At 44.8% G+C, this 10,635-nt stretch overlaps 2 non-coding genes across 2 annotated transcripts; both read left to right on the top strand.

The window, feature by feature from the left end:
- The first annotated feature begins 1,448 nt into the window (after positions 1-1,448).
- Positions 1,449-1,521, top strand: TRNAK-UUU (transfer RNA lysine (anticodon UUU)). Its single transcript has one exon. It is a non-coding gene; the product is annotated as a tRNA-Lys (tRNA).
- Positions 1,522-4,084: 2,563 nt separating this feature from the next.
- Positions 4,085-4,174, top strand: TRNAI-UAU (transfer RNA isoleucine (anticodon UAU)). The gene is given in 2 exon segments: positions 4,085-4,122; positions 4,139-4,174. It is a non-coding gene; the product is annotated as a tRNA-Ile (tRNA).
- The last annotated feature ends 6,461 nt before the right edge of the window (positions 4,175-10,635 follow it).

Here is a 10,635-nt window from a genome sequence, read left to right as displayed (position 1 = left end):
CCCAGTTGTATCCCCCGACCCAGAGTCTGAAGCTCCAGGACACTGCCCTCGAGGCGGTAGAGGTATCCGAGGGAAAAGCCGACCCTGGATTAAGAAGAAGAAGAAGAAAGAAAGGGAGAAATTTTCGCACTTTTCATGCCATGATTTTCTCTGATATTTACTATTTGATCTATTTTTGCATTATGTCTGAGGAATTCAGAAGCGAACTGAAGTAGTCTAAATTCTTTTTTCTCGAAAATGAATTGTTCTCTATGCTGTCGTTTGTTGCTTAGGCCCTAAAAAAAAGAAAGAACTCCTTCAGTCTGTTCTAAAACTCATCTGGAAGACAGCCTACAGATGCAGTGTTTATCCGCTTCTGATGGCTAAGCAGAACTGAGTGAATACTATACATTTGCACCATTAAGAAGCAGAATTGGTGTGCACTTACCAAGCGCTATTACCCAAGGTGGTTTGCAGGTGCAAAACTAGCTAAATACACATTGTGTCCTTGATTTGTATAATGTTGTATGCCCAGCTTTTCTCTTCACGTACGTTAGTTCTAAACTGCACAGAGCAGTGACACAGAAGGAAACAGTAACCTAGTCCTACGCGTCCTTGAAGCCGAATGTTATCCAATTGGAAGAGCCTTAAAGGAGGAGAAAGTTAGTGACATGATTTTCTGCTCGGATCATTTCAGGGAGACTTGGAAAGAAAACGAAGTTTTAGCTTTCTATAAGAATCTGATCGATCTTCAAATAGCCGGCAACAATGCAGAGGACGACTCAGAGTTTAAAATGCATGCTGAAGACAATGAGTTGACTGTATGATTTAGATGAAGATGAGGACCTGTACCTAGCCCAGGCGGGCTCACCTGCTATGCTGAACACGGGCCTTATGGGGAGATGGGAAAATTGGTGGGGGATAGACACGGACGAAGGAAGGAAGCGGCGGTGGCCTTGAATGAGGTACCATCCCGGCATTTGCCTGGAGGAAAAGGCGGAAGCGACGGAAATCACTTCGAGGACGGCTGAGATAGGAATCGAACCCACATTTACTCTGTTGACATCCCGAGGCTGAGCGGACTCGGTTTCAGCACTCGTGCCACTTTCCAAATTCCGTGGCAGAGCCGGGAATCGAACCCGGACCTCCGGGGTTGGAAAATAATTACACTAACAATTTTTCAGTACTAGGCACAATCTGCCTCACGCTGAACCTGAACATAAACATTGAGTCGTAGAAAGGCTATTAAGCCGTCAATTCCATTATAAAACGAACACACAAACAAAGAAAAGCAAGCAAACAGAAAGGAAAATTGCGCTGAATCTAGTCTTCTACTTCCTAATCCGAGACAGAAAGGATGTGACTTTTAGGACAAGTGTAAAGCGTAGGCCTACAGGCGAAAATAGAGCTTGTTTGTTTCTCACACCACAGTGTGGAGTTTCAGTCTCAGTCGTTTACTCTGCTTACGATCCCGGATAGCTCAGCTGGTAGAGCATTAGGCTTTTAACCTAAGGGTCCAGGGTTCGACTCCCTGTTCGGGCGGAAATTTTTCTTAGGGTTCTAATCATCCTTGAAACACTTACGACCTTCTGCTCTCTAGTGTGTCGAAACTAATTTACGATTAATACGATTTTCAGAATTCCACCTCTGTGGTGTAGTGGTTAATGAGATTAGCGGCCAACCCCGGAGTCCCCGGATAGATTCCGGCTCTGCCACGTACAGTGAATTGTCATAAATAGGTTGGAACTGCGTCAGCTCAGCCACAGGTGGCGAACTGAGTAGAGTTATTTTCGACTACCACCTCAGCCATCCTCAGCGTGGTTTATAGTGATATCCCATTTCTCCAGGCAAAGTGCGGAATGGTACATAAGAAGAAGGAAGGAAGGAAGGAAGGAAGAAATTTTCTCACTTTTCATACCACGATTTTCTCTGATATTTATTATCTGATCTCTTTCTTCTCCTTCTCTTCTTAATCTTTTACCCTCTAGGTTTAGTTTTTCCCTCGGACTCTGCGAGGGATCCCACCTCTACAGCCTCAAGGGCAGTGTCCTGGAGTTTCAGACTCTGGGTCGTGGGATACAACTGTGGAGGATGACCAGTACCTCGCCCAGGCGGCCTCATCTGCTATGCTGAACAGGGGCCTGGGTGGGGGATGGGAAGGTTGGAAAGGGTAGACAAGGAAGAGGGAAGGAAGCGGCCGTGGCCTTAAGTTAGGTACCATCACGGCATTTGCCTGGAAGAGAAGTGGGAAACCATAGAAAACCACTTCCAGGATGGCTGAGGTGGGAATCGAACCTACCTCTACTCAGTTGACCTCCCTAGGCTGAGTGGACCCCGTTCCAGCCCTCGTAGCACTTTTCAAATTTCGTGGCAGAGCCGGGAATCGAACCCGGGCCTCCGGGGGTGGCAGCTAATCACATTAACCACTACACCGCAGAGGCGGACTTGTCGGTAATCACTCAGAACAAATCGAGCTGCTTTTCTTTGAATTTTTTCCAGTTCTTGAACCAAGTAATCCTGGTGAGGATCCCATGCACTGGAACCATACTCTATTGGGGTCTCACCAGAGACTTATATGCCATCTCCTTTACATCCTTATTACAACCCCTAAATAACTTCACAACCAAGTGCAGAGATATGTACCCTTTATTTACAATCCCATTTATGTGATTACCCCAATGAAGATCTTTCCTTATATATACACCTAGATACCTACAATGGTCCCCAAAAGGAACTTTCACCCCTTTCAACGCAGTAATTAAAACTGAGAGGACTTTTCCTATTCGTGAAACTCGCAGTCTGACTTTTAACCCCGTTTATCATCATACCATTGCCTACTGTCCATCTCACATCATTACCGAGGTCATTTTCTAGTTGCTCACAATCTTGTAACTAACAGTATTTATTACTCTGTACAGAATAACATCATCTGCAAACAGCCTTATCTCTGATACCATTTCCTTACACATATCATTGATTATATAAGAAACCATAAACGTCCAGTAATTTAGCGTTGAGGAATTCCCCTCGAATTACTACAGGGACAGATTAATCATCGCCTCCTGTAATGATACGAGTTCCACTTTCTAGAAACGTAGTCACCCAGTCAGTTTCTCATGCCTTCAGGACACAAAAAAACTCCTTCAGTCTGTTCTAGAACGCATCTGGAAGACAGTCTACAGATGCAGTGTTTATCCACTTCTGATTGCAAAGCAATACTGAGTGAATACGTTTTCAACATATAGAAGCGGAATTTGGTGTGCACTTACCAAATGCTATTACCTCAGGTGGTTTGCAGGTGCAAAACTAGCTTAATACAAATTGTGTTCTTGGTTTGATAATGCTGTTCTTCCCAGCTTTTTTTCTCCATGTACGTTAGTTCTAAGCTGCACACAGCCGTGAAGCAGAAAGAAATAACCTAGTAGAAAAGCGTACGCGTCAATGCAGCCTAATGTTATCCGAACTGGAAGAGCCTTAAAGGAAGTGAAATTTAGTGACATGATTTTCTGCTCCTTGGAAAGAAAACGAAGGTCTTGCTTTCTATTGATTCTGATCTATCCTCAGACAGCCGGGAACAATGCAGAGGAGGACTCAGAGTTTGAAATGCATCCAGAAAACAATGAGTTGACTGTGTAATTTAGATGGGGAGGAGAATCAGTATCTCACCCAGCTGGGCTCACCTACTATGCTGAACAGGGGCCTTGCGGGGGATGGGAAGTTTGGAAGGGATAGACAAGGAAGAGGGAAGGAATCGGCTGTGGCCTTTAGTTAGGTACCATCCCGGCATTTGCCTGGAGGAGAAGTGGGAAACCACGGAAAACCACGTCCAGTATGGCTGAGGTGGGAATCGAATACATCTCTACTCAGTTGACCTCCCGAGTCTGAATGGATACCGTTCCCAATCCTCGTACCACTTTTCAAATTTCCTGACACAGACTGAATCGAATCCGGGCCTCTGGGAGTGGCAGCTAATCACTCTAACCACTACACCGCAGAGGCGGACTTTATCAATGGAGTACAGTACAGCGTGGAAAATCAACAGTTGCCTCTATCTGGTGAGAGTGCGACTTTATATCAGCTGCATGGTAACATCCAATCCGCGGATTCCCCAGTGGCGCAATTGGTTAGCGCACGGTACTTATAAGACAGTAGCCGAGAGATGCCGGGGTTGTGAGTTCGAGCCTCACCTGGGGAAAATTTTTCTGTCACTACTTTTGAAATTTTTTTTTTTTTTTTTTTGCACCGACTCAGATAGGTCTTATGGCGACGATGGGATGGAAAAGGCCTAGGAGTTAGAAGGAAGCGGCCGTGGCCTTAATTAAAGTACAACCCCGGCATTTGCCTGGTGTGAAAATGGGAAACCACGGAAAACCATCTTCAGGGCTGCCGATAGTGGGATTCGAACCTACTATCTCCCGGATGCAAGCTCACAGCCGCGCGCCTCTACGCGCACGGCCAACTCGCCCGGTACTTTTGAGAAATAGAGTCTGATAACATTTATCATAGAAGAGAAACGTGGATTGGAGGGGATTATCCTGGACGCTGAACCTCAGACTGTAGCTTGGTATCCAAATCATACGAGTGTGGATTTCCTTCTTATTTTTTTAATGTTAACCTCCTCAGACGGGCCAGTGTGAAACTTTTTGACATTAGATATTCTGACAAGCCACTTTCTCCTCTCCAATGCATTTCCGGTCATTTTGAAGCCATTTGTAGACCATATATATCATGATATTTATTTAGTGAAAGAATGGAATTTTCGCACTTTTCATACCATGATTTTCTCTGATATATACTATTTGATCTATATTTGCATTATACCTGAGTGATCCAGAAGCAAACTGGAGTACTGTAAATCCATGTTTTCTCCAAAATGATTTATGCAACCATTATGTTCTCTATGCTGTTGTTTAGATCCTCAAAACACAAGAAAAACTGGTTCCGTTTGTTCTAAAACCTAGAAAACCTACAGATGCAAAAGTTTGTGTACTGATTGCAAAGTAAAATTGAATTAATCCTTTTTCATAATAAAGAAGCAGTACTTGGTGTACACTTACCAAGCGCCATTACCTAAGGTGGTTTACAGGTGCAGAATTAGCTTAGTATGTTCGGAGAATGCTGTTTTTCCAGATTTTATACTCCATGTACGTTATTTCTGAGTTTCACACATTCGTGGAACAGAAAAAGAAACAATATATTAGGAAAGCCTACTCGTCTATGAATCCGAATATTATCCCAATTAGAAGATCCTTAAAGGAAGTGACAGTGACACTGATTTTCAGGTGAGAAAGCATTTCGGGAAGACTTGGAGAGAAAACGAAGATCTTGCTTTCTATAAGAATCTGATCGATCCTCAAACAGCCGGGAACAATGTAGAGGACGATTCAGAATTTTAAATTCGTGTGGGGGGTGTGGGGAGGAGAGGAGTTGGAAGCTTTTATTCCGTTCCCTGACAAGATACGGTGGGCCTCCTAAGCTGTAACGTCTTCTCTCAGGCCAGGGGGATTTGTGGCATTGGTGTGATGTTAGGAGAAGGGATGGAGGTGCAGCTCTGGCTTTAGTGAAGGAGAATAGAAAACCACGGAAAACCGTTCTCAGGGCAGCCGACACTGGCGATCTGCCCCACTGCGCCTCCCGAGTGGAGAGCTGTAGAGTCAAAGATCCAGCCGACTCTGCATCCACCGACTTTGTTTATTTTTTGTTTTTGGCGCATAAATGGAAAGTCCTAGGGCCAAAACTATGTCCTAGGATAATCCGATGATTCGTCGGTAAAACTCAATTTAACTGCACTGGCGGGGGAACAAGTGACCTATATTGGAGGCGGTATTTTTCTCCAAGTGAGAGGAAGGGGAAACCTCTCTTCGTAACAAACGAGTGAATTCTGTGTTATTTACTGAGATAGTAGTTTAAATTTGTAAAAGGCCGAAAGAGGATTTAAACCAGGTCATAAATGAATCATGTGCCACGATGTTTATAACGTGTGTTCGGCTTCTTGGCCCTTAAGCCCTGTTTAAGAATGGATATGCCCTGGTCGGTCGACTGAACATGGAGAAGTCTAGCCTTGGTCATCTTAGCTATTTTATTTATCTGAGTTATAATAGTCGGAATACGAACTTCAGTTCGTATCTTTGCAATAGATCTCAACAATGTGGCACTGGTCATTCTGTCTAATAATTTCTTTTGAAACATTTCTAGTTTTGAAAGATGAATTTAAGGAGTATGAGCACAAGGACTCGCAGCCATACAGCAGTACTTTCAGATCTCTGAGCACGCCCCTGCCAAGTGAGCTATTGCGAGGCTTAACCCATACAGCAAATATCGGCCTTATACAAACTAAATAAATATTTCTCTTAATTGAGTTAGAAAACAGATAAGTATAATCCCTAAATGCAACATTGTTTATATACCGTATACGAGTACCTTCATCAAATCTAATATCAAACAATATATACAAGAAATACCTACTAAAAGGATGTATAGGCCGCTTGTGTGGTGTAGTGATTTGCGTGATTAGCTGCCACCCCCGAAGAATCGGTTTCGATTCCCGGCTCTGCCACGTAATTAGAAAAATTGTACGAGGGCAGGACGGGGTCCACTCAACATCGGGAGGTCAACTGAGTAGAGGGGGGTTCGATTCCCTCCTCACCCTTACTCGAAGAGTTTTACCATGGTTTCCGACTTCTCTTCCAGACAAATGCCGGAGTGGTACCTAACTTAAGGTCACGGCCGCTTCCTTCCCTCTTCCTTGTCTATCCCTTCCAAACTTCCCCCCTCCTTCACAAGGCCCTGTTCAGCATAGCAGGTGAGGCCGCCTGGGCAGGGTACAGGTCCTCCCCTCCATTTGTATCCCAACCCAAAATTTCACGCTCCACGACACTGTCCTTGAGGTGGGGTGTTGGGATCCCTCGCTGAGTCCGAGGTAAAAACCAACCCTGTAAATTGAACGGATAATGAAATAAAAATTAAATAATATTCATGAAATGTAATTAATGGTCTATACCTTAAATTGCTAAATGATCCAACAGAGTGGAATACAGAGAGTGTCTAATTCACTGGTAAGACCCCAATTGAAATACTTGTCCATTGTATGAAATACTTACCCGGATGTTTTGATTCCAGAAGTGTAAAGGATCCAAAGGAAGGGAGACCGATTTGTTCGGTGTGATTTCCGAAAATAGTAATGTTAAGAAAATGTTGCGAGCTTTGGGCTGAGAGAACTTGCAAGTAAGCAGAGGAGTTACTTGACGACGCGGTGTGTTCGGAATTGTCACCGAAGAGATGGCGCGGAATGACATTAGTAGACGAATAAGTTTGGATTGAATTTTGTATTTGAAGATAAATTTGGAATTTAAGAAAAATTGACAATTATTTGTTTATAGGAAGAGGAATTAAGGTTAGGAATAAATAATTAAGGGAGTTGTTGGAAACATTTCTACGAAATCATCCGGGATAAACTAAGAGAGCGAAATGGAATGGCGTATGGCTTTTAGTGCCGGGAGTGTCCGAGGACATGTTCGGCTCGCCAGATGCAGGTCTTTTGACTTGACCCCCGTAGGCGACCTGCGCGTCGTGATGAAGACGGAATGATGATGAGGACGACACATACACCCAGCCCTCCTGCCAGCGAAATTAACCAATGATGGTTAAAATTCCCGACCCTACTGGGAATCGAACCCGGGACCCCTGTGTTCAAAGGCCAGCACGCTAACCATTTAGCCATGGAGAGTGACTGATCAGGATTCTGCTATCCGGGCGACTACCATACATTCCTGATGGCAATGCTGGAAAATGATCTCCGGTGTTGATAACTGGAAAATTGTGAATGTAATAATTACCGTCCGCCTCTGTGGTGTAGGGGATTGAGTGATTACCTGGCACCCCTGCAGGCCCTGGTACGATTTCCGGCTCTGCCACGAATTATGAATAGTCGTTGGAAGGCTGGAACGTTGTCTACTCAGCCTCGGGAGGTCAACTGAGTAGAGGTGGTTTCGATTACCACCTCAGCCATCCTCGAAGTGGTTTATCGTGGCTTCCCCATTCTCCTCCAGGCAAATGCCGGGATCGTAACTAACTAACTAACTAACTTGAGGACACGGCCGTATCCTTCCCTTTACCTTATCCATCCCTTCCAATCTTCCCATTCCCAACAAGGCCACTGTTCAGCATAGCAGATGCTGGCCCTCCTCCCCAGTTGTATCCCCGAACTAAAGTCTCACGCTACACGACGCTGCCCATGAGACGGTAGAGGTGGGGGCCCTCGCTTAGTCCGAGGGAAAAGCCAACCCTGGAGGGTACACGCGAATCCTACGCGTCCATGAAGCCGAATGTTATCCGATTGGGAAGAGCCTTAAAGGAAGTGAAAGTTAGTGACATGATTTTCTGCTCAGAAATCATTTCAGGGAGACTTGGAATGAAAATGAAGATATTGCCTTCTATAACAATCTAATCGATCCTCGAAGAGCCGGGAAGAATGCAGAGCAGGACTCAGAGTTTGAAATGCATCCAGAAGACAATGAGTAGACCGTGTAATATAGATGGGGAGGAGGACCAGTATTTCGCCCAGGCGTGCTCACCTGCTATGCTGAACACAGTCCTTACGGCGGTTGGCAAGGTTGGACGGGATAGAGAAGGAAGCGGCCGAGCCTTAAGTTAGGTACCATCCTTGCAATTGCCTGGAGGAGAAGAGCGAAACCACGGATATCCATGTCGAGGATGTCTGAGGTGGGAATCGAACCGGCCTTTACTCAGTTGACCACCCGAGGCTGAGTGGACACCGTTCCAGCCTTCCTACCACTTTTCAAATTTCGTGGCAAATCCGGGAATCGAACCAGGGCTTGCAGGAGTGCCAGGAAATCACTCTAACCCCTTCACCACAGTGGCGGAAGGTAATTAGTACATTCACACTTTTCCAGTTATCATCCCCGGAAATCATTTTCCAGCATTGCCATCAGGAATGTAAATGGTAGACGCCCAGGTAGCAGAATCCTGATCAGTCACTCCCCTAGTTTATCCCGGATGATTTCGAAGAAATGTATCGAACAACTCCCTTAACTTTTTATTCCTAACCTTAATTACTCTTCATATAAACGAATAATAGTCCATTTTTCTTAAATTCCAACTTTGTCTTCATATCTTAGAAGTGAAGCTTCCACGGTGTGAAGAATTATTTAATTTATTTTCCGGGTTGAACCGTGTTGTACTTGTACGCATATCACGTACAGTTTGCCGACGTTTCGAATACATTGCAGTATTCATTGTCAAGGCGACTGAAATACCCCTACTCGATCCGAGGTAATCAGTCTCCCAGGCAGAGTTACACTACTAGAGTGGCCTTGATCTTGGCCTTTTATATCCTAGCCTATCTGGCTGGCGTAAGCCCTGGCTGTCTCGCGAGGCTTCTGGAAAGTTTATGTCACAGCCAGGTAGCGGGGGCTTGCCCGCGCTGTTATGTAATGGGGTTGCGGCCCGTGTGTTTATGTTGTGGTCTGTATGTCTTAAACTATGAATGATGGGCATCCAAGAATTACTGATTTTGTATCCTTCTTCTAAATTAATGTTATTCGGATGTTTCTTGATTTCGATAGCCTCGCGGATTTTTCTTTCCAGATTCCAAGGGATAGCTGCTAGGATCTTGGTCTTGTCAAATGATATTCCGTGCCTAGTTTCGTAGGAATGCTTGGCTACTGCTGAAATATCTGTGTTATGGTTCTTGGTGTGACGGATATGTTCTTTTAGGCGGGTGGAGATCAGACGTTTTGTCTCACCTACATAACAAGCTCCGCAGCTACATTCAATGTGATACACTCCAGGGGCCTGTAATTCTATTGTGTCTTTTACTGGTGGTAGATAGCGGGCTAGCTTACGGTGAGGTTTATAGATAGTTTTTATGTTGTATTTGTCCAGTATCTTGCCGATCCTGTCTGTAGTGTTTTTAATGTATGGCAGTATCGCTGTTTTCTGGCGGGTCAGTTCTTCTTTCCCGTTGTTTTCTCCTGCGGCGGTCTTTTCTTTCTTCTCTTCTGATTTTTTAAGGACTCGCCGGATGTTATTGAGCGAGTAGCCATTTTTCCTAAGGGTTTCCGTGAGGTGTTCTTTTTCTTCCTCGAAGTGCTCTGCGTCAGATATCGCTATGGCCCTGTTTACTAGTGATGTTAGGACAGCCTGCTTTTGTGATGGGTGATGATGAGACGAGGCGTGTAGGTACCTGTCTGTGTGAGTGGGTTTCCTGTATACTGCGCGACTCAGCGTCCCATTGGGGTTACGTATTACTAGCACATCCAGGAACGGTAGTTTTCCGTCTACTTCTATTTCCATGGTGAACTGAATATTTACGTGTATGGAGTTGAGATGGTCGAGAAATAGCTGTAGGTTATTGCTCCCGTGAGGCCAGATTACAAAAGTGTCGTCAACAAAACGGAGAAAACATTTCGGTTTCAGGGCAGATGTAGCTAAGGCTTTCTGTTCGAAGTGTTCCATATACATGTTTGCTATTATTGGAGAGAGTGGCGACCCCATCGCGGCCCCTTCAGTCTGTTCGTAGAACTCCCCGTTGAAATCCATAACACAGATATTTCAGCAGTAGCCAAGCATTCCTACGAAACTAGGCACGGAATACCATTTGACAAGACCAAGATCCTAGCAGCTATCCCTTGGAAT

This window comes from Anabrus simplex, chromosome 9 (assembly GCF_040414725.1).
Source record: "Anabrus simplex isolate iqAnaSimp1 chromosome 9, ASM4041472v1, whole genome shotgun sequence".
Lineage (NCBI taxonomy): Eukaryota > Metazoa > Arthropoda > Insecta > Orthoptera > Tettigoniidae > Anabrus > Anabrus simplex.
Note: the sequence above shows the minus strand (reverse complement) of the source record. Positions and strands in the feature narration are given on the sequence as shown.